Source organism: Caretta caretta, chromosome 14 (genome assembly GCF_965140235.1).
Source record: "Caretta caretta isolate rCarCar2 chromosome 14, rCarCar1.hap1, whole genome shotgun sequence".
NCBI classification, from domain to species: Eukaryota; Metazoa; Chordata; order Testudines; family Cheloniidae; genus Caretta; species Caretta caretta.
The window spans coordinates 13,130,746-13,148,657 of record NC_134219.1 but is presented as its reverse complement, the minus strand read 5'-3'; the positions used below and the strand labels follow the sequence as shown (position 1 = coordinate 13,148,657).

The following is a 17,912-nucleotide window of genomic DNA, read 5'->3' as shown; positions in this document are numbered from 1 at the left end:
GCAGATGCCAATTTGGCCTTTCACTCTTTCTCAATAAAAAATTGCTGGCTGTTAACAGTTTTACTTGGGCAATGAGCTGACCATGGAGCTACAATGAGCTGCACTCTGTGGCAATAACTGGAAGGCGGGGAGGGGGCAAAGAATTTCCTAAGTCACCCCTGTGCTCCATGTATTTTGGGACAGCTAGAGATTCTGCTTGGCCAGTGCTTAATTTGTGCCAGGATTTGCCAGGGCTGAGTCCTGGCACCTCTAGGCTTGGCAGTTCATAGCCCTGGCACCTCTGGGCTTGCCGCATCAGTTATGAAAGTAAAAAAAATTGCTTGAGCCCTGGTACCTCTCTCATCATAAATTAAGCACTGTGCTCAGCCCTGGAGCAACCTGAGGCTGCTCTAATTTATGCTCTGCTTCAGAGAAGCAGCCGAGGATAACCATAGTGCAATGAGCTCCTTCCCATCCAGTCTCCTGGACCACCCTTAATATGTCCCCTATACCAACGTATAGCCCTTCTGCCAGCTCTATGCCAGTTAGGAAGGTGCTTGCCCAAGAGATATTCTCAGTATCTTGTTTCTGTCTCCTTTATGTTTCCAGAGAGCAGTGTAAAGTTGCACAATAGAGAATGAGACTCATGGAGCTGAGTCAGGAGAGCTGGGTGCTATACTCAGCTCTGCCACTGAACCCTGTGTGACTTTGGGTAAGTCACTTAACTTCCCCCTGCTTCAGTTTCGCCATCTGCAAATGGGGATCATAATACTTGTCTACCTCCCAGGGGCATTGTGAGAATTAACCCATTTATGTTTGTTAAGCACTTTGAGGTCCTCGAGCAGAAAATGCCAGGTAAGTGCACACTATGGTTACTATTCCATGTTTTTCTTTTCGATGTTGGCTCCTTGCTCCCAAGCCACTGGCAGTTTGCCTCTCTCTCACCTTGTGCAAGATGGGATGTCTTCGGTTATTATGTAGAACCTCTGATTGCTACACAAACTGTATATGTTCAGTATACTTTGTCCACTATTTGGCTGGAGATTGTAGCTGGTACAGATATTTCGTTGGCTAGCACAAATCTATAGTTTAAACTTCATTCCTATTCTCCTCCCACTCTCCTCTCCTAGCTGCCTTCTCTCACTCTCTGTATCTCATGTTCTTCCAGTGGTGCTGTAACATTTTTTTACTTGGGGTGCTGAAAGTGGAAACCATGTATTTGGGTTACTACTTCAAGCCAGGGTGTACAGCAGCACCCCCAGCACTCCTAGTTCCAGCACCCATGTGTTCTTCCATGCTATTGCCAAGTATCCTCTTTCCAAATCCCTCTTTAAACCCCACCCCTTTTGCAAAGCCTTTCTGTATTGATCGCCAGTCTTTGTCCCCTTGTTATCTTGCTTCTCCATTGAAGTCACAAGCAAAGAACTCATCAACTTCAATGGGTAGAGGATTAGACCCTTATATTTTATTAAGTTCAAGGATCATGGTTTGCATGTGGTTCTAAACTACCATGTGCGTGTACTGCTCTGAATGCATTAGAATGGCAAGACTGCCCACTCCAGCAGTAAAACCTAGAGAGGAGGAAGGAAGGAGGCGTCAAAGAGAAAAACCCATGAGAATCCCCTAGCAGAGCTTCTCCTTGATCCCTCCAATGGATTTGGGAGGGCTTCCCAGCTGAGGAATGAATCATAGGCTCAACAAACCTGCAGATCCTGTCATTTGGCCAGGAAGCAGGAGCAATCCGCATGGAGGTTCTGAGCTCCAGCATCCACCCCCTGAGAGCATGGCCCAGTGGCGTTGCACTAGCAGGGGATTTCTGGCTGCTGCTGCTGCTCAGGGACCCTTCTTATACCAGGGTTCTCCAGCATGGGGGAGACTCTATGGAACAAGTAACACAGCTCCAGGGGCTGAAAGAGGGGCTCATGTGTATCAGAGACAGTAGGATTTTTAGCCAGTGCTGTGTCCAAGATCCGAAGGTACTTTGCAGACTTGCCACACTCTGCCGTGTGGCAGACTTGCCTCCCCATTTTCAAATGGTTTCAGATTCCACTGCTCTTGTGTGTGTTCAGACTTTTAATTTGAATAGAAAACTGACAAAAGTAAACAGACCCTGCTGTCGTATGGTGTTCCAGTCAGGAGCAATGCTCCAAGGAGCAAGGAACACACATGCTATAAAGCTTTTTCCTTCCACATGGAAGGATACATTGTATGGACTGTATATACACTTACATTTAAAGAAAGAAAAGGAGCTGATAAGAGATTCATATAGCTACTGTAATAGCGGAGCCCAGTGGGAAGAGCACTGGACTGGGACTCAGGAAGCCAAATGGGTGACATTCCTGGGTCTAGCACTGACCTATAATGCAATATTGGGCAAGTCTCTTCACCTCTGCGTGCCACTGTAAGTTCTTCAGGACAGGGACCGTCTCTTATTATGGGTCTGTACAGCACCTAGCACATTCTTCGCTGGGGCCTCTAGGCACCACTGTAATGCAAATAATAATTTTTAACCAATAATGGCAGCTCGGGGCAGTTTTTACATTGAAAACTATGTGAACTATGAATCTGTCCCTGCCCCAAAGGCTTCACAGTCTAATAAATAATATATTTTACTCCAGTCCTCCTAAAAAGCACTCTCATTGGGTTTTATTCACACTAGTCAGCACTTACACAACTAACCCCACGGAAGTCAGTGGAACTATCTGTGTGAGTAATGGTTCACCAGACCAAGCAAGGGTTGTACAGTCTAGCCCTGAATAATCACAGAGCTTAGGCTTGGCGATGGTGTAGTGTGGCAAGAGACCACTCTGAAAGTTTGCTTCAGCTTTTTTTTGGAGAGTGGGGTATGGGTGACTTTTAGCATGTGGGGCTCGGCTGAGTTGAATGTGTCCACCAAAATATTGTGTATATATAACGTAAATCAATAAACTGAAAATGTACACAGTTTCCCAGCTCTAAGCTGGCAGTTGATTTTTCTTTATCAAGATTTGTATTTATTGATTCTCACTCCATTCCCCCATCCCCTATCTTCAGTACCATTTTTCTTTGCAAGTGAAAAATACACCCTGAGTCACAGCAAGTTATTTCCACTTGTCAAGACAAAGGTTAATTAAATCTCAGCAACTACATCTAAAATCTAGCTCTGTGTCTATCTAGGGGTTTATATGACATGTTGAACTGCACTACCTAAGCCTAAATAAGGCTGCAATTCAAAAATGACAAAGGCCAGGAAATTCACAATTAAGGTAGCTGACATTCTGCCCTTCACCGCACCCCTACACTCCTGTAGGAGGAAATAAAAGACACCCACACAATTTGTACAAGTGAGAGCCAAGATTTATTCCAACACACCAAACAGGTTCTGCAGGATTGCAGTATTTAAATAGCTTCCCCCCCACCCCCGCCAAATGTTTTCTAGCTCTGGGTAAATTGCTACTTGGATATTTGTTTTTGCTGAAGGGGTACAGGACACATAGGGGATTTAGATGCATCATATGCATACATCTTTGTATATCTACCTCCAGAGAGATTAGTATTATGGGTACACAGAGAACTTTACATATTTTCTGCAAAAGGTTTCTGCCTAGAATGTGAAATGAAGGGACAGGGACTGTCGGGCATAGCACTGTAAAGCTTTTTGCAGTGTAAAGATTTGGAAATCAATAAGTGTGGTGTAAAGTAACTTGACTAAGAGCCCAAATTGGCTCCAGTTGGCACCAAGGACAAAATCCCCATTGAAGTCAACAGGAGCAGTAACCAGACTCTACAACTATGTACTTGTAAACACTGGTGATGCACAGATTGTGTGTGAATTTGCTTACTTTTTTATTTATTTTTAAGAGAAGTTGAGCCAATATGTGCAATGAGTATTAGGAACCTCTGTTTGGGGTGACTCATGAGATTGGCATGTGGAGTTTTTCATTAATACTGGCTTGAATGCATGCCAAGGAGGACTTCCCAAATTCACAGTCAGTTATTGCTTGTCATGGAGATTAAAAATCCTATAGCACTTTATTCCACTCCAAGGGACTGCCCCAAAAATATATATTGGGGGAGGGGAAGAGCGAGAGAGAGAGATGGCCTCTAACTTTATAATGGGCCAAATAAAAACACTGGGGTATTTGGAATCCAGATCTTAAGTTTACAATGTGGGCCCATGTTTTGTATTTACAGGTGAGCTGCAAAAGAAAAAAAAAAGGCTAGTACTTTTAAAAAAACCTTCTTTTTGATAGACAAAAAAAGCTTGAAAGTGTTTTTTAAATTTTTTTTTCGATTTGCTTTTTCACTTTAGAGACTTATGTCCAGTCTAGCAGGAAAGACTGGTGACTGGAGGTCTTCTGAAATGATTATGTCAGCAGCCAAGTGAGTGAAAGTAGAGCAGCTGAAAGGAGAAGAGATTTGTAATCACTGTTTAAAACTTGTTGATTTTTGTTTGATTAAGTTAGCACACATTTAACTTCAAATTTTAATTGACCATTTGGAGAAAGGAAGTCTTTGTTAAAGAATCAATTCTGTTCTTTCAATTAAAATGTGAGCGCTAACAATATATATCCTCTGGGAACCTCAACAAGTCTCTGAACAAAAGCAGAATTGGCAGATCAAAGCTGGCATTCCTGAGCTTTCCAAGGTCAAAAATTTACAGAAAAAAACACATTTTAAAAAAAGTTTAGGTCTTATTTATCCATCAAAAAGAAGCAAAAAAAAAAAAAAAGGCACCAGCCCGTTAAAAAAATCATTAGCAATTAAAAAATATGTACATGTATTTTTCTATCAGCTTTTTTTTTTTTAACTTTGCCCACTAGATGGCTGTAATTGTTACTGTCATGGTTCCCCCCCCCCCCCCCCCCCAGGTTCTTGTCTTTAAGATGTTGTAGTCCTCATTTTGTTATTTTTAATTCTGTCCTGTTAACCTCTGGTTTGTTATTTGAAGTGAGAGGTTGATGACTTTGCAATGTAACTGTAACACAGCAAAATGGTTCAGTGTCCCACATTTGTATCATGTTTGGGAAACAAAAACCTCTATTTACAAGCCTGCAGTGGCAACTTATTTTCCTTTATTGTAAGAAACGGTTTTGATTTCTGACAGTAGCAAAAAATTATCAAAGACTAAATGATTCCTGGCCAAGGCTTTTCAGATGGTAAATCATTTTATGCTTGTAGTTCGCAATGATTCTCAGATATCGCAAACATTTTGCAAATCTTGTGGATGAAAGATCAGAAGATGGAACTAAGTATGAGGTTGGGTACAATGGCTACCTGTATCATAGACATTGCTGATGCATGAATGTGGATGTAGCGAGGAGGCATGGCCTCCCTCAGAGTGTGACAGGGAGGGACTGCAACACATTCCCGGGTGGGCCAAATCAGAAGAGTCACATCTGTCCCGCCCAAGAAGGAAGGACGGGACAGGAAGGGGAAGTACAAAAGGTGGGCCCTGCAGCTCAGTTGGGTGGGAGCTGCCACAGGAGACAGATGCATCCCGCCTGCTGCTGGAGCCTACGGAGGAACTCCTGGGGCTGCCTCCTGAGGATTGGTCAGAACTCTCAGGACTGCTGGCTGACGAAGGCACTGAGGAGCTGCCGGGGCTGGATCACCCTGGGCTGCCGGCCGTTTGAGACACCGAGGAGCTGTTGGGGCTGCTGCCCGGCCAGCGTTCCCCGAGACAACGGACACAGGTACACCTGAGGGGGAGAGTAAGAAGCAGCCCATGGAAACCAGGCAACCATCTGGCTGGGAAATGGCCAGATACAAGGTCAGCATGTTGTGGATGGATTCCCTGCTCACCCAGTGGCAGGCCACTCCACCATTGTTAGGGCCCTGGGCTGGGTCCCGTGTCCCCCCTGCACTCCACCCTGGGGATGGCAGTACTCCCCGCTCCTTAGGCCTGTGCTCTTTGGACCCCTGTGCCTGAGCCCCTAGACTTTATTGGTGTGCTGCCCTGACTGGGCCTGAGGCTCATAGACTGCTTAGTCACTCTGCCCTGCTGGCGGGCCAGAACATTAGGTGTAGCTAATTCCCCCCCTCAAGCTCACCTTTGCAGGTATGTGACAGCGAGGAGGTTGTCAAGGAGGGATGACCACTCAGCCAACAGTGGAAAAGAGCCAGGACTCAGCTGTAACGAATATAAATGCAGTAATTTATTTATGCACCTGAACACAGATAGGACCTCACAGCTCTTTTGATTCTCCAGCTCCCAAACTAACTAAACACAATCTATGCTGCTTGGTGTCATCAACACACAGGGTCTCTCTAAGACCTACCATAGACTCAACAACGGTGGAATGAAATGACTGCACTGCAGGTGAGAAAACTACAAAGCGAGGCAAGCTGGAAGTCCTCTTGTAAATTATTTTCATAACCAAATAGATGGTGACTGTTGCAGGTGATGGACATGGAGTCGGGCCTACACGAAAAGAGATATATATTTCAGGGGACAGTGTTAGACAGACACATAAGCTAGCATTCAGGACTACGAGAATCTCTAGTTGCCTATTACAGTTATAGACATATGAAAAAGATTAAGAGATGAGACCTCCACTTCTCATATTGTTTTCCTGTCGCCATCTACCCTTTTTTAATATATAACCATTCTCATGCCCATTCTGGTGCTTTACCATTTGGGGTTTTATGAAGCAGCACTTCCCAATAAAAACATAAAGAGAAAGGAACTGGCCCTGAGCAATGTTGCCAATCTCTGGTGTGTTTTCTCATCTGGCTTTAGGCCCCGATTAAGCAAAGCACTTAAACACATGCTTAATTTTAAGTATATGCATTAAATCCCATTGGCTTCAAATACACTTAAGCATGAGATTAAGTGCTTTGCTGAATTGGGGCCCTAGGTTAGTGAACCAAACTGTTTATATTGGTATAAAGCAGTGGTGGGCAACCTGCAGCTTGCGGGCTGCATGCAGCCCATCAGGGTATTCCGTTGGCAAGCCACAAGACATTTTGTTTACATTGACCATCCGCAGGCATGGCCTCCCACAGCTCCCAGTGGCCACGGTTCGCCGTTCCCAGCCAATGGGAGCTGTGGGAAGTGGCAGGCCACAGGGACATGTGGGCCACTGTTTCCTGAAGCTCCCATTGGCCGGGAATGGCGAACCGCAGCACTGGGGGCTGTGGGGGACCGTGCCTGCGGATGGTCAATGTAAACAAAATGTCTCATGGCCCACCAGCGGATTACCCTGATGGGCCGGGTGCAGCCCGCGGGCCGCAGGTTGCCCACCACTGGTATAAAGGCATTCACACCAGGTAATTATCCTGCTTTAACAGTATTAAGTTTCTAAACCAAGATAGTTAAAGCAGTGTGTGCACAGACAAGTTCTTAGAAGGAAGAGTGGCACCTATTAACCTAGTCATCAGGACTTTCTACATCACCCTGGGGCAACCAACCAAATACTGACCACACCTGACTACCTAGCTTATGAGATCACAATTCAAGGTGTTTCCTTTAGCCTCCACCCATGACTCTGTTGTTTTGTTTTTGTGGGAGAGTGCGTTCCTAGGTCTGAGTGTATCGCCCTTCATGGTGTGCATGCACCTTATCTGTCTAGGTATTTAAACTGCACTTGTCATGCTGATAAATATGAACACCTTCCAAAATGACATAAAATCTAACATAACATAACATAACATATAATTCCTCTGGTTTCTTGGAAGAAAAGTTTCCCTAAGTAAAGTGACTCTTCCATGTGATCTTGATTATTTATAAGTCCTTCTTTTAATGTATAGAGAAACATTTACACTTCAGCTGCTATGACAAGGTTTGGCAGTCTGGTCTATTATCCAATACGATTCTCTCTCTTACCTTTCCCTTGAAAATATTTACTATGATCACCTTTTTGGGCCAATAGGTATGTTCTGACAGAATTCAGACACACACCTGCTGCTGGTCCTCCTTTGTGTGTCCATTTCTGCAGTACACCTTGTTGAACAGGTTTTATTAAAACAATCCCTATGCAAACATCATGCAAATAGACCAGTTCTACCTCCTGCAGACAGGGACTGATCCCACTGAAGTCAATGGGAGCCTTTCCTATAATTCTTTAACAGGAGTTTCAAATTTTCTCACAAACTTAGGGTTCTGAAGTGGTTTGCAATTTTATTTTCACCATACAGTTTGAAGTAGCTACAATAATAATGCAAAAACCATATTCTACAGGGGCTGCAAAAAATGAGCGTGGTCCATCTCATGACAAGTACAAAGCTATGGAGGCCAACATTTTCAAAAGTGGCCTCTGATTTTGAATGCCTAACTTGAGACAATTTGGGTCTAATTTTCAGAGATGCCAAGCACTTGTAGCTCCCATTAACTTCTGATGGAGTTGTGGATGCTCCTCACTTTCTGATAAGCATACTCAAGGTGTCTCAAGTTGAGTGCCCAAGAACTGAGGCACCCAAAATTACTAAATATTTTTTAATAATATGGATTTGGTTTGCACAGGAAACAGAACATTCTTGAGGCTGGTCCAATCTGTGGAACCACTTCTGCAGGAAGTAGAAACTACCTCAAACCTCAACACTTTCCAGTCCAAATGCAAAAGACCTTCTTCCACCTTGACTTCACAAATAAAAGTGCACACCACATAGAACCAGGGGCGGCAGGTTTGTATAATTTTTGGTGGTGCCCAGAATGTGTCCAAGTCCTACCCCCCTCCACACACACACCTGTCTAAGGCTCTGGGAGGAAGTTTGGGTGCGCAAGGGGTGCGGGCTCTGGGACAGTGTTTGGGTCCTGGGTGCAGGCTCTGGGCTGAGGCGGGGGGTTGGCGTGCAGGTGGGGGTTTGGGGTGCGGTAGGGGTTTTGGAGTGCTGGGTGCGGGCTCTGGGCTGGGACAGAGAGTTGGGGTGCAGGGAATGGTGTTGGGCCAGGGATGAGGAGTTTTTGGTGCAGCAGGCAGATTGCCCTGGGGCGGGAGGCCAGAGAGGACTCCCCCTAGCCCTCTCCCCACCACCAGCAGCGAGCTCTGCGGGAGAGGAGGTCCCTCCCTGGACCCCCAGCACAACACTCACCCAAGCTCCCCCCAGGCTGCTGCTCAGGAGGTCCAGCCAGGATAAGCCACCCCCTCGGAGCCGACTCGGAGTTGCCTGCCAGGGGGTTGAGAGGAGCTGCCATGCGCCCCCTCCTTTCCCCCCTCTGCAGCCACAGCAGCCGTCTCAGCCTGCCCCTGGCATTGCTCCCTTGTAACCGGCAGCAACCGGCAACGGAACACAGCGTGGAGCTGCAGGGGGCAGCCGCCCACTGTCCAGTGCAGGCAGGGACGCTCAGGGGAGGTGTGCGGGGGCGGCAGGTGGGGCCGGAGACACTAAGAAGAGGCGCGTGGGGCTGGGGAATGCTCTGGGAGAGATGCATGGGGGCAGCAGGTGGGGCCGGGAGAGAGACCCAGCCCTGAACATTGGTGTAGTCGGGCCCCCTGGGCCCTGAATTTGTGGGAGCCCAGGCACCACGGGCCCATATAACTCGCCACTCCTGCATAGCATATCACCTTTAACAAAAAGACACGCAAGCAGTATATCATCCTATAGAGAGGGATGGAGACAGAACTGTATATGGCAGATATTCCTCACATTGTATAACTCAACATGAGTGCTTAGATATCCTGGAGTCAGGCAAGTATAGAATAGAGATGTGTTTTACTGCATCTGATAGTTCTCTGAATTCTGATAAAGATATCCAGGATTAAGCAAAAATAGCCTGAGGAAGTTAATAATGCTGAAGCCAAAGGATATTCACTCAGATGGCTGCTCTCTTTCTCAGACGGGGATCAGACATGTTATCTCCCAGGGCCTGAGCAAAAGTCCTCTGAAGCCAATGGAAAGACTACCATTGACTTCAATGAGCTTTCGATCAGGTCACTACTGCAGACGCCAGGCGATATTTTCTGAGAACGTTATGTTTGTCAGATTTATTAAGATTATCTGTGTATCTTTCTCTGTACCAAAATATCTCATTCGCATGAACTAACCTGCCAGAAAACTTTCAGTGGTCAATTTTGTGCATAATCCAGGTTTATTTTGCATGATTTCTGACCCTCCAAATAAAAATATTTCCTTTGACTGTGGTTCCTCCCTTAGAAGCTATATATTCCAGACACAGCTGTTCTGCCACTATTTAGCTGAGTAGGCATGAGGCCATTTAAAATACAGAACTAGAGCATTAGCAAAACATTTGTCTCAATCCAAGGCCAACCAGGGAGGCTGTACCATTGAGATGCAACCTTGGATGTCCCTTGGAGCTTTTTAGTCTGCATCATGTGGGTCTGTGCTGAATTTAAGGCACCTAGGGATGATATCTGTGACAAAATCGGACAGGGTTTTTTAGAAGCATTATTTCACAGCCTCAAGTATTTACATTTTTTGGCTCTCTGTATTGATCACTGTGTGGTCAGCAGTTTAATTATTTACCATGATACATACTGTATCATTTAGTCATCAAAGCATACATTTTTATAACGCGAAGGTAGCTTCTTTTTCCCCCAGCTACAAATCGTGTTCTGCTGGGAGAAGCAATCATAGCTCTGCTTGGCTGGCTTTCTGCCATCTAACTGCTCCTTTAAAAAAACATACCTCCCGTTCAAGGAACTCGATGTCCTGTTAGCAGGGCAGGACGTCAGTGTTTCTATGGAAACTCTTCCCTAAGAGTCTTTCTCCGCGCTGCTGCTACGTATTGTATGACCAGCTTTGTATACCTCAATTCATTACAGGGATTGTGACGAAAAGAGAGCAGGTTTTGCCTGAAGGGAAAAAGCATTTTAAAAAACAAATATTAATAAAAGAAACCACTAAAACTGAAGGCCCTAAAGCCATTTGATGTGTGAGTTGTGAATGGAATCTGCTGTCCTGTATAATATAGAGAGTGAGAAATACCAACACCTGAATAATTAGCTCAGCTGAAAAAGCTTATTAATTCTACAGAGGGCCCTTTCTCTACCAAGTATCCGGGGGGGAGGGGTGCTATCCAACTATCACAAGCTCATCACCATGCTATTTGAGAAACTTGGAGATTAGAGCTAGGCCTGAATCAAAACACTCTGATATGAACTGCCTTGAGCTTAGGGGCAGTTCAGATCTAGATCCAAATTTTGCAGCTGAATTAACCTCTGTGCATGGTGCATGAAATTATAATGAAGGTAAATTAAGGTTAGTGTCCCAACTGCCCCAACAATAGAGCAAACCTTTGGACCCAACAGAGAATTGTTTGTATGGCATTTAAATATGAACTCCACTTGCTGGTACTACAGATAGCCACTAGTCACATTCAAAGAACCCAGATTTGTCCCATTTCTGTAACTGAGTGCAGTGGGTAAGGCACTGGACTGGAAATCTGAAGACCTTGATTCTATTCCCAGCTCTGTCATGGATTTGTTTTGTGACCGTCTATTCAAAAGTGTCTGCTCATTTTGGAAAGGTGGAATGTTTAAGATACTCATCTTGAGACACCGAAGGTCCAACTTTCAGAACTACTGAGAAGCCACAACTCCCATTGACATCAGTGGGAGTGTTGGGTGCTCAGCACCTCAGAAATCAGGCCTCAAGCATCTCAAGGTGGGTGCCTAAATAATGAGGTGTCTAATATTAGTGGACACTGTTGAAAATGCAAAAAATGAGTTAGAATTTGAGATCTATGGATGAAAAGCAAAGATAGATAGATAGATAGATAGATATATTCGGGATTCAGATACTATGCAGACGAGCAATATATAAAAACCTGAGTAAAAGAGAAAAGAAGCATTTTATTATAAAATCTTAGGAATGTCCCAGAAGCTTTGGGTTTTTTGGTTTTAGTTTTCTAGGGAAGCAAAGAGGGTTAGGAGACTTAAGTATTTTAAACTATTCCAGCTTCCTGATACTGTGGTAAAGAATCCTATTAACTTTAATTGATGTTTCTGAGTACATTCTCATTGATTTAATACAAGCTCACTTTTTATGCAGAGAACATTCTATTCTCAGAGTATAATCTAGAGTATTTTACACCCATTCAAACATTATAGACATTTCCTGATAACATAATTTAGAAAGATGATCTAATTACTGCCTATGGTGTACACACAGCACTCACATGCTTGCCAACATACAGTGAACCTTTTCCCCCTTTCAAAGTATACACAGAGAGAAACTCTAAAAGCTTTGGATGCAGTTCTTGTTTTGCTGAAAGCCTTTTCCATCTCTTTCATGATCCTGGCCCTCATGCCATTGCTTTTGTATCTGTACCTTCACAGTAATGTGTTACACTGAAATTATCTAGAAGGATCTCAAAGCATTTTACAAAAGACATTCAGGAATCAATTCATGCAGCACTGAAATTCGTCTATTCGGTGGTGGAGAATAGCAGCCAGATGAACAATTGGCACATGGCATGCTGCATAACGATGGGGAGTGGTCAGGGGAATTTTAGCTGCGGCAAACTTCTCACCTTAAAAACTGAGATCCTGTCTGCTCTATATGGACATTAAAGATCCATGGCACTTTTTTTAAGAGCTTGTCTTAATGCTCCAAAGCATGGGTTGAAATTCATCTGATGTATTTTAAAAGTACCATATATACTTGTTCATTAGCCCGTTCATTTATAAGCTGACCCCCCAAGATGGCTAGGTAAAAATAGTAAAAACTGTATGACCCTTTCATAAGCCGACCCTTATTTCAGGGGTTGGGAAACTTTGGCTCCTGGCCCATCAGGGTAAGCTGCTGGTGGGTTGGGATGTTTTGTTTGCCTGGAGCGTTCACAGGCACGGAGCCACTTCCCACAGCTCCCATTGGCTGGGAACGGCGAACTGCGGCCACAGGAAACTGAGGGGCTTCATGCCTGCAGTCGCTCCAGGTAAACAAAACGACAACGTATTAGATATTAAATTCAATGATTTCATAGAGTTTAAAATCATCAAATTTTGGTGTAGACCCATTTATAAGCCGACCCCCGCTCTTTGATGTGTCACTTTTTTACCAAAAATATTTGGCTTATGAACGAGTATATACGGTATGTCCTATTCCGTAAATGTAATTGTGATGGTCCTGTTGTTATGGCTCAAGATTGATGTTTTGAAGCACTTTGATCATGTAAATCAGCACACAAGTGCTGTGTTACATCATGATCGCAGGGGTGGGAGAAAGTATAGCATGGAACATTAGTCTCAACTTTTCACATCCAAGTCACTGGTTCAAATCTGCTTGCATTCAGTAGTGACTGGAATATTTTTCTGCATAATGGCAGCTTATGTGAAATAAGCCAGCAGTCCTCACTGTGTTTCGTAGTCAATAGATACCTGCATCACAAAAAAGAAAAAAAAAATCACCCCTGCAATTATGCCCTAGTCAGCAGCCTCAGCTGAGAAGTCAATGATTGAACTGGTCATGAAGACTTAACTACCGTCTCGTCTAGAAAGTGGTCCCTTCACAATACATTTTTCCTCATTACAAAGGCACTGCATAATGGAACAATTTAGCTCAGCTGTCAGTCTGAGCTAAAGATAGGTCTGGAACTGTAATAGGAGATAGGAGAGATGCAGGTTAGGACTGAGAAGCCTTGGCAGAGCGGTCAATAGGAACTGTGCCCACACTTATGGGAGTTTTGCTATTGACTTCACTAAGAGCAGAATCAGACTTATGCAATACTCTTTTGTATGTTGTGTCCCTGTTTATCTGAGAATCTGGCTCTCTCCATGTTATACTGCAACAGTGGAAGTCAGCTTCGGCGCTGGAATGGACAGTCACATTGGATGGCTACATCTTGGGGCTGGAGACAGTGGAAAGCCCAGAACTCTAGAATTTGCTTTCCCATGTAGGTCCAAATTTTGCCACATTGCAAATGCCCACCTATTAAATTAGGCTTTTCCTGTGGGATTGGGGTGGAGAAAGTCTTAGTTGCTGGTGGCGGGGGATATTTTAGCTGGCAGTGTGTTAATCATGGGAATTAGGTAAAAAACATTGTTATTACTACACCTCTACCCCAATACAATGCAACCCAATATAACACAAATTTGGATATAACACAGTAAAGCAGCGCTCTGGGTGGCGGGGCTGCGCGCTCCAGCGGATCAGTGCGTCTGGCTCCAACACACTGCTCTGAGCGGCGTGTTAAGGGTGCTGGGCCGGCGCCGAGGGGTTGGATAAGGGACAGAGGGGTCTCGAGGGGCGGTCAGGGGACAGGGGGGTTGGATGGTTCGGAGGTTCTGGGGGCGGGGCGGTCAGGGGACAGGGGCATTAGATAGGGTGTGGGAGTCCTGGGGGGCCTGTCAGGGGACAGGGAGCGGGAGGGGAGGGGGGGTTGGACGGGTCAGTCAGTGGGCAGGAAGTGACTATTAATAACGGAAATGCTCGAGGCCAAAGCAAGTTCGATATAACGTGGTTTCACCTATAACGTGATAAGATTTTTTGGCTCCCGAGGACTGCGTTATATCTGGGTAGAGGTGTAATTGTCCATAGAAAATAATAAATAAAATGATTGTGTATCCCTCACTCTTGTGGGAACCACATTTACATACGATTAAAGAAGAGGAAGGGATGGAGTTTCCATCACAGGCCTTGTGTACAGTAGGGCTAAAACAGTACTAACTAAACTGGTTTCAAATACCGCTTAAGGTTGGTTTGGCTCCCACGGCTTGCCTGCACACCACCATATCAGTATCAGAGGGGTAGCCATGTTAGTCTGGATCTGTGAAAGCGGCAAAGACCCGCTACCACCATATCAGAACTCTTTAAAAAAAAAAAAATCACACTCTGGACTAGGCCCCCGATCCTGAAAAGGGATCCACACACACACATAGGCCATTCACTAGGAAGCTGATGGGGCTCTGCGTAGGAGTAAGGGACTGCGTCTGCACAGCCAGAGGTGAAAGTAAGCCGGTACGGACCTCCAGCCGCTGCTCCTGCCCCGGGGCCCTTTAAATCCCGGCCTGAGCCCTGGGGTAACGGCAGCGGGGCTCTGGCGGGGATTTAAAGGGCCCCGGAGCAGTAGCGGTGGCTGGAGCTCCAGGGCCCTTTAAATCCCGGCCTGAGACCTGCTGCCCGAGCCCTAGGGTAATGGCAGCAGGGCTCTGGCGGGGATTTAAAGGGCCCCGGAGCAGTAGCGGCGGCTGGAGCTCCAGGGGGCCCTTTAAATCTCGGCCTGAGCCCTGCTGCCCGAGCCCTGGGGTAACGGCAGTGGCGGGGCTCTGGCGGCAGGGCTCCAGCAGGGATTTAAAGGGCCGGGGCAGTAGCGGTGGTTGGAGCTCCGGGGCCCTTTAAATCCCCAATGGAGCCCGGCCACGGCTACCTCAGGGCTCAGGCAGCAGGGCTTAGGCAGGGATTTAAAGGGCTTGGGGCTCCAGCAGCTGCTACCACAGTGGAGCCCCAGGCCCCTTAAAGCTCTGCCAGAGCCCCGAGCCCCGGGGTAGTCGTGGCAGCCGGGAGCCCCCAGGGCTCCTCAGTGATTTAAAGGGCCTGGGGCTCCGCTGCGGTAGTGGCAGCTGGAGCCCGGGGCCCTTTAAATCACCCCCGAGCCCCGGGGCTCCCAGCCACCTCTGCAGCAGGTAGCTCGGGGGTGATTTAAAAGGCCCCGGGCTCCCAGCTGCCACTACTGCAGCTGGAGCCCTAGCCCTTTAAATCAAGATTTAAAGGGACCAGGGATTTAAGGCCCTGCCTCTTCCGGTTGAGGCCACGCCCTCTGCTCAGGACTCCGGCGTACCGGTAAAGGTAAGTCCTCTAACTTACTTTCACCCCTGGGCACAGCCTTCACAGGACTGGGACTTCAAGGTCTCTTAGGTGCAGAACATGGTTTTGAAGCGGTTATGGGCTATCTTCATATGCCCAGCAATTGAAGGAGGGATGAGATCCCCCCCCCCAACTTCCCTTCCCTCCTGTACTGTCCTCTTCCCAGCTCTACTAGAAAAACAGAGTGGGGGGAGAGACAAAACTGAACGTCCGCCCCATCCTTCCACCTACTGTGTCCTTCTCCCGGCCCCATCACCTCACCCTCTGCCACTGACCATGGCCTGGTGAGCCATCCTGCCAGCAACGCAGGTTGGAAAGAAGGATAGCACTAGCTACCGCAGCACTTCCTGCTATGCCCCTGCTGGGAGGCGCTATGCACAGCCTGAGGAGGCCTCACCGAGCAGCTCCCTCCCTCCCTCCCTCACTCCACAGCAGAGTCAATGCAGCAGTGTGAGGAAGCACCTTGGAGAGTGATTAGCTGAAGCGCTTAGTCAGGAGTCTGTGGAGAAGCCAGGAGTTTGAGAGGGAAGGGGGCAATTCCTGAGGGCATGACCAGGAGTATGAATTGGGGTGGTAAGGAGACCAAGGGAGGACTAGGAGTGTGAGCTGGGATACAGGGAAGAGGAATGTGAAGGCCAGGCACGCAACCAGGCATGTGAGTTGATATAGAAAAGGCCTAGGTGGTGAACTAGGAGTGCTAGGGAGAGGCTTGGAGGGGAGGACCATAAGAGGGAGGGACTTTTACAAGCAAGATGCTGCTTGTACAAACAATACCCTCCAAGATTACAGTCATGCAGCCCCTCATGTTACCAGTACATGTACCAAGGGCTGTAATTCACGTTCGCTCTAGAGAGAGAGAGAAGCAGAGAATGGAGAGAGCAGAGGAAACTTGGTGAGGAGAGAGAATGGGAATAATTCAGATGGGTTGTGGGGAAGCAGGAGAGAGAGTGCAAAGGAAGCATGAGACTGGAACTGGCCTCCTTACCACAGCACATGTACATCAAATGAAGCTGGTATATTAGGCACCTCTTGCTTAGAAATCAGTATCTCTAACACTGGGGCTGTGTTGCTGTTTTTTTAAACTAGCAGCCCCTTCTATCCTAGGCTTCTGTGACCCAGGGCAGTCACTAAACAAACAGTAACTGGCAACTGTGAGGGTCATTAGTGCTAACTCAAGCAACCTGTGCTGTTTGTAACTCCCTGACCTTGTGCCCAGGCAAGGCTTAGGAAGCTGTATTTTACCAGTACAGCAGGAGTCTGACTGGGACAAGGGGAAGGTGAAAGGATTATGAGCAGTGCTTGAATTATGGGACAAAGTGTTTGCGTGTGGGGAAGGCTGAATGTCAAGTGTCTTGCTTTAATTTAAACAGTAACCAGAAGTAAGAGGTCCATGAGACAGAAGTGAGGTAGCCCTTAAAAGTAATAAGGGGGCCTGGCCTCTGTAAGCACCCTCTCCCCACTGTAATTTACACAGTGGTTATGAATTTAGTGATTGTTAGCAGTAATTCTTAGGCTGTGCTCACTGGCTTCATCTTACCACTGGGAGCTTGGGAGAAAAGGGATGCTAACCCGAAGGAAAATAGAAGCAACTGAATGCTACCCTGCTTAGCAGAAACGAAAGGTAAGAATAAGTTCTTGTTTGAACACGTGCGGGGACTACTGGTAGTCCTTATGGTACTAACCCCTCTTTTGCCTTAATGCCTATAGGGTACTGTCCCAAATCCCCAGTCTGCACTGGGCCAGGAACTGTCTGATGAACCTGGTTTAAAACTGGTTCAGGCTAAATATGCTGCTGTGTGGATTGGCTGCCCAGTGTAGATAGGCCCAAAACTATACAGTTTCTAAATACAGTTTAAGTACAGTTTTAACTCTGTCCATGCTAACTGGCTAAACTATATTTAAGCATGGTTTAAAACAAGAACAACAAATGCAGTTTCTAGATGGGGCCACAGGGGGGATAAACATTGAGTAGGAAAAATTAGGGGGAGGAGGGGATACAGACTAGAGAAGGGAAAAAATCTAAACATTTTTGAAAAATATTACTGTACAGAACTCAGCAAGACATTCAATTTATAAAGTACCTGGTTTTTGAATGGGAAAATTGAGATTAAAATATTAATCTCTGGTGATTTCATTGTGGAGCAACAAAAATGAGGGTGGCTGAAAGGATTGACCTATGAGAAGAGATTAAAAGAGCTAAATATGTATAGCTTGGCTAAGCAACAGCAGGGGATGAGGAACATATCTGC

General features: G+C 46.2%; 1 long non-coding RNA gene across 2 annotated transcripts in view; it reads left to right on the top strand.

Annotated features, from left to right (window-relative positions):
* The first annotated feature begins 11,156 nt into the window (after positions 1-11,156).
* Positions 11,157-17,912, top strand: part of LOC142069032 (uncharacterized) — a 98,641-nt gene continuing 91,885 nt past the window's right edge. The window contains exon 1 of one of the 2 annotated variants that reach the window (XR_012664898.1): positions 11,157-11,523. This is a non-coding gene — a long non-coding RNA (uncharacterized LOC142069032). The remainder of the gene's footprint in view (positions 11,524-17,912) is intronic. The other variant, XR_012664899.1, reaches the window with a different exon arrangement.